Here is a 6,762-nt window from a genome sequence, read left to right as displayed (position 1 = left end):
GGAGGATACTTTCAATTCAACCTTTGAGCCATCCTCATCCAGTCAATTCCACGTATCAAGTCATTCTTTGAGAAATTAGTCTTTCTTTGAAATTTGTTTTCATTTGAAAATGAAAATTGTGAATTTTGCCCATTTTTTGATAAATTCGACGAGTTCGTTGGAACAGAGAAAGGAGGATACTTTCAATTCAACCTTTGAGCCATCCTCACCCAGTCAATTCCACGTATCAAATCATTCTTTGAGAAATTACTCGTTCTTTTAAATCCTTCTTCGTTTAAAGTACAAAATTTTGTCTAGTTTTTGTTAAATTCGACAAATTCGTTTGAACAGAGCTCGCACTATACTTCAATACCTAATTCTTGCTCCTCAATCTAACTTTCGAACCACCTTCACCCATCGAAACCTACTCACTAAATCATTCCTATCCAATTCCTCATCAAACACGCCAAAACCAGCCAACACGTTGAACCGACCAAGCGAGCCATTTCCATTACCTCATTACGAGGATCGAACAATTTATCAGTGGACGATGACGCGATTAATCGGCCCCCGTAGGCAGCGACACTCGAACCGTGCCCAGACAGACACCGGAACGCGCGAGCGTTCCGTGAAAGAGCGAAAAAAGCATTAATTCGCGATAACGCGAGGCTGGACGAGGCTTTGTTGCCCGTCGGATTCAAACGGAACGTAGGACGTCGGGGGTGAGAGGTTAAGGACCAGGGAATAGCGAAATGACGCACGTGTGGGAGGATATTATCTTGAGCGTCGCTGGTTCACCGTCAGGACTTCGGGACACGTTTCTCAGCGTGACTCCGTATTATTTGGCACGGCGCGCGCACACGGGGCCCCATGACGCGGCTCCAAGTCGTTAGGCACCATTCAAAATCACCTTAAGTCGCCATCAAGTAGCGACTATTTTGTCCTCCTCCTTGGGATTTCACGGCGTGGCGCGCGTCTCCACCCTCTCTCCCACCGAGTGTCTGTGTGACTGCGTTTACGCGTGTGTGTGTGTGTGTCCTCTATGGCGGTGGAATTATAATTCGAACGAAGAGGGACGACGACACGAGCTGCCGGACTCGAGGGACACCGGCAACCTGACTTGGACTACAGAAAAAGATGTGACAGGCGAGAGGAGACCAGGCACTTTTGTGCGATTTCGCTACGGCGATAATTGGGACGTCCGGGATTGAACGATGGAACCGCGTTCTTGCACTTACCTCGAGAAAGCTCTTTCGGCGCTCGTGATAAATAAACGGCGGTTAAGTCGGGAGAAAATTTCAGGTGGTTAAGTTAGGTGAACTTTGATCTCGCGAACTGATTGGCTATAGCCTGGAGTTTCTGTTAATTATCAGGAGTATAAAGAATATTTCCATGGTTAAGTTTAGAAGGCGTTAATAATGGTGCAGTGAGGTTCATATTATAGCGAATTGCTTGATTGTCAGCAATCTTGCATTCCGAGAGGAAAATTCAAAGTTGATAGGGTGAGATAATGGAAGAATTGAAATTTTTCTTATTCCTATCTTCGTTAATGAGATTTCAATGGTTTGTGTGATTTTGAAAACGGCTATATCAGAGTTAGACAATTAACTACGTGTTCAGTTTTATTAAAAATTATCGCTAACAAAGTGCATAATTGCCATTGCATGCTCCACCATCTTCATCGTGAAAAAATCGCCACTGAGGCAGTCAGAATAACTTATGAAACGTATAGAAATGTATTTCATATTCCTGTTATAACTTTCTAATAAAGCTTCAAATGACATACTTTCTTTTTTATTTGTATCTGTAAAATATACCGACAGAGTTTAGTCGAAAAGGACTGAAACACCCTCTGTAGACAGAAAGAATACGTAGCAATTTTCATCTATTTTTTGCTGAAATTTTTAACACGCAATGCATCCCAATTCTTCACCCTAATTCATTCTACCTAAAGAAATTTGCACTAAAATATAGATATATATGAACCTTTTGCTCTGATTTTCGACCAAATGGTCAAACCTACAATACAATCCTAAACCTCCTCCACAACACGACAACCGCAACATCGCCAAACCCATCAAGAAACACCGTACGAACCGTTTCTCGCCGTTCACCGCTCCCCCGGTTCGTCGATTCTGCAACGTAATACAGTTCCGCAGGCTACTTTCGCCAGGTCGCTAGAGCCCCGATGGGCTTGATTAACACTTTCGATAGCGCGACGGTCGGATCGCTTTGTGGCGTTTGCGACACGGCGCGATCGTCGCCGGCGCGAAGAGGGTTTTACGATCGAAGCCACGGGAGATACGTTCCCCGAAAAATTTAAGGCTTTATCTCGCGGCAACGGCGGCGGCGGCGGACCAGCCACCTTGGAATTCTTTTTCGAAATACGCCTTCGACTGCTCGTAAAAATCCCTCCCCGCGCACCGCCGAAAAGGCCTGGTGTCACGTCGTAAAAACTAAAACTCGCATCTCGCCGCGTTTACACGGTCGCCGGAATTATGATCTATTATTACGGTCTCCGAGGACGGTTTCGAAAAGAAAGAAAAAGTGGCCACGGCCTCTGCGAAGATACGCGCGCGCGCCGCACACTTCCTGTCTTCGTCCTGGACCACGAATTTTCGGGGTGTAACCGACGACGCGACGTCGCTCGTTTTGCGGTGAACGAGATGAAAGTGTTCACGGGGATAGTGGTTCGATGTGGGGCTGTTGGTGAGGTTAATTTCGGCGTGATGAAACGGCTGGGTTTCTCAGATGGTTGCAAGTATGGCAAATGGAGCGGAAATTGCGAAGCAGAACTTCAATTTAGAGTTTCTATGGCAGCTTCTAACTTAATTTCATACTAAATCGTGTAGAAGAAATATTTTTCTTTATTGATTGCTACATTTTTCGAAGGGTGCTACGTTCTATACGGTATGTTCAGTTTGTGTGCAGAATAATTTGAAAAATATTTCATTTACGTCGATGTAAGTAGGTACTGTAATTTATGGAGCAAAGTGAATAGAACAGAAATTGTATCACTTAAAGAAGAAGTAACTTTTGTCAGTCTGTCGACTGAATTCGTCCCTCAGTTTGTGTACCTACTGTTGCTCTGAACTTGTTTTCGTAAAAAAGACAACGATGGTAAACAAGAGGAGACTCTGTGATATATTGTGTTACCAGCTTTGTTTACTCTGAAAAACTAGTGTCAACATTTTTTTGAAGCAGCCTCGAAAGTCTCAGTTACTCGCAATACTTTGTTTCAATTATCGCACTATTCACTCGAACAACGAGCTGACTAATCTTCCTAATCATCCTAATCCACCTAAAACATCTGAAACAGCCCCTACAGTCCAATATGGTTGCAAACTTTAACCAGTTACTCGCAATACTTTGTTTCAATTATCGCACTATTGACTTGAACAACGAGCTAACTAATCTTCCTAATGCACCTGAAACATCTGAAGATATCGCACTCAAACTACTCGCTCGTAAACGAAAAATAGCAAAAACAGGCGAATCTCTTCAGTCTTCCTTCTCATGCACAAAAAAATCCACTATTCTCCCCGACACAAGCGTCCTTTCCGACAGACGATAGTTTCGGCGCTTCCTGTCGCCTTGTGTTTCGTACAAAACCGGCCAATGTCCGTCCGTAGCCAGCGTAACGAACGAAATCTCACACGGCCGTAGGAATGATCACAAGCGGTCCATTCATCGGCCGGCTGTCTCAAGGTACAAGACTCGTCATTATCCGCTGATGAAGAGCATCGAGAACGGTGACGGGCCTTATTCGTTCGCTAAAACAACGCCGTCTTTCAGCCACGATCCAGCCGGCAGCCGAGCGGACAGTCATCCACCACGATGATAAAGACAGAGGATCGCGTTGTGGCTTAGCTTAGGTTAGGGTTCATCGAAGATCACGAGAGACGTTCGAGAGAGCCGTCCAACAAGGACATCATTATGTCCTTCGATCGAAAAGAGTGGGCAACACGCACACATATACATAGAAGGGTCCAGTTGGTTCGAAGATTAGGCCACTCTCTCGTCTACTTCATTTCATTTATTTTCTCTCTTCTCCTTCGTTCTATCGTTTCTCTTTTGCATTTTGGCGGAATCACGGACACCTGCCCAGCATCCAATTTCGAGGAGAAACGAGAATTGAGCCACTCCCGGATTCGAAATGGTCCAACGACGAGTCCGACCATAGGATACTTATCGAGAGAACTGGCTGGATCAAATCGAAATACCAAAGCTGTCGTGACCAATTCCCATGGATGGGATTCCCTTTCGACGTGAAATAGATACTACACTCGCCCAACAGGGACGCCGTCTTTCTCTGTTAATTGGGAATAAATTGGATCCAATCTAATTCGAATTAAGGCTGGCAGAGATATTTTTCTTTCTTCCTCTCTGTCTCTTCAATCTGGTACAGGGGAGTGGCTTTTCTTCGTAAACGAGGCAACGGGTGTTGGATTTATTCCTACACGATGTTCGCTTTATGCTGATTGGAAAGTCCAATAATGGAGTTATTCTTTTAAATTGATACCCGGTTTCGTTCTTTTTTCTTCTTTTTTTGCTCCCTCTGCTCCTTTCTTCTAAATTCGATAGCGCGACTCGAGCGGAAGGTAGTTATCGCCGAGACTGGTTCGTATTTCTTCGGTGCATTGTGACCGGAGGAGATTGAATTCGTTTCTTTTCGATTGGTTCCTATTAGGAGCGAAGTTAGAAGTATTCTTCTATCAGGACGCTGTTTGGAATGATTCGGAAGGTTTCGATTTTCGGAGCGCTGGAATTTTTCACTTTGATCTGGTAATTTTTGAAACACGTCTGACAATTGATCTAACTTACTGTTACAGTAAACTATATCAGTATTAAAATTTAAGTTTCAATTGCATGCGGAAATAGAAATTTTCTTTTTCTTACTTTTTGGTAGTGAATATACTTTTTAAATAACACCACTGTATCTATTCATTATTGTCCACTACACAGAGTGTTACGATAGAAATGTTAACTCTAGAATGCCCAATTTATAGGAAGACATAATTTCCAATTTTTCAAATTTCAACTGAACTTCATTTAAAAAAATATCAACACAATATCTATTTCATTTGTATGGAATTACTTTCTGGAACAAAAGTAAATTACTAGTTGCCTACACAAATTATTTCCTAAGGATTTCACAGACCACAATTTCCAAATCCGTCAAAATTTGTTTAAAACTCATACACCAAAATTAGCATTCTCATTCCGCCACAACGAGAACCTGAAACCCTCGGACCACTAAAAACTCCGCGAGCACAAAGTTCGCCATCAAGCACGATCCTCCAACGACCAGTTCCAAGCTCCGTTTAATTCGTAGGCAGTTCAGATTAATCTGTCCCATAGAATCGCGTCGTTTTTCATTTCCATTGGCCGCGTGCAGCTCGGCTCCGTGCCACCTGTGCATCCTGAAATCCGGTTACAAAAAGACGCGACTCAACCTAGGAAGCAACCGGTGTACCAGAGAAAAGAAAAGAAAGAAAAAGGGGTGGCGAGGGGTGGCATGTGTGGATTCATCGTTCACAATGACCGATACTTTACTACTACGCGAGCTAGGACCACCGTGCAAGCAATCCAGCAACGTTTTCGTCGCAGTGACCGCGCGCAACACGAATTGAAAACGGGTCCAAACGCATTTAATTCATCTACAAATCCCATGATTCATGTGGCCGCCCATGAGAAGACCGACCAGCCGAGCGAAGATCGCCTTCGACCTGGCCAATGGTACCTCCTTTCTCTCTCTCTCTTTCGAATCGAAAAATCGAGCTTCTTTGTCCAGTCGAATCAAGTCCCCCCGAAAGAAACGCGCCAGAGACGTGACGGATCGATTGAATTCTCGAATCGTGGGAATTTTCAATTGCAATTGAAGAAACTCGGTCACGCGTACCATGAATCTGTTCTGTTTCCAGTCCATTTTGAAGATCCTACGATTATTCACGGTGTCAGACGTGTTTTTTTTTTTGGACACGAGCTCTATTTTCGACTGGAAAATCTAATTGGTGTCGTGTGAGGGACCTTCGAAGGGTTTCAATTAGCGGTTGGTAATTGAAATCTTGGAGGTTTTTCTGAACTTTCAGTTCGATACAAGGGTTATTCAGTTCGTTTTGGGGAAGTGAACAGGTTATTGAATTCATTTTTGGGGCCTTTGTGTGCCTCGATGACTGAATGGTAGCTTGGAAATACTGTGCAATGAGAAAATGAATTTTCTGACGGAAAATAATTTTTAGTAAATTTCAAGGTTTCAAGTGAATTTAATATTACACTGAGTAGCTTCGCTAAAAATTATGAATTATTTCACGAATTAAAGTGGAAATTGTAAAGGACTACATATATTTTTCACACACTTTTAAATTTTCCATTTCAGTCTGGAATTAAAATGCTAAAATTATTTTATGAAGATGAAATTAAATTGGACCGCGTTAATTTCGTCAATATTAAATCAGATAACTTCAGTCATCAGAATTAACAGTATTTTTATGAAAATTAAAGTGAAAGTCTGAAACGAAATGTTTCACAAAACGTGCCGAGTGAAACTCTATCGAAAATTACCGAAAAATAAACACCGACGATTCATCGACAAGCCAAACAGTTTCTCGATGCAAGAACATCTCATAACCGTATTGAAAATGGCATTTCTTGCGATTCTCGTATCTGCAGATTAATCTGACGAGCGTTAATTGATCGAATTAAGTGGACGATGATTGAGCTCGTTTCACGGAGAATCGGAGAGTTCGGTACAATCGTCACGGATCGGAGAATGGTGCGAGT

Source organism: Habropoda laboriosa, unplaced genomic scaffold (genome assembly GCF_001263275.1).
Source record: "Habropoda laboriosa isolate 0110345459 unplaced genomic scaffold, ASM126327v1 scaffold107, whole genome shotgun sequence".
In the NCBI taxonomy this organism is placed as follows: Eukaryota; Metazoa; Arthropoda; class Insecta; order Hymenoptera; family Apidae; genus Habropoda; species Habropoda laboriosa.
Note: the sequence above shows the minus strand (reverse complement) of the source record.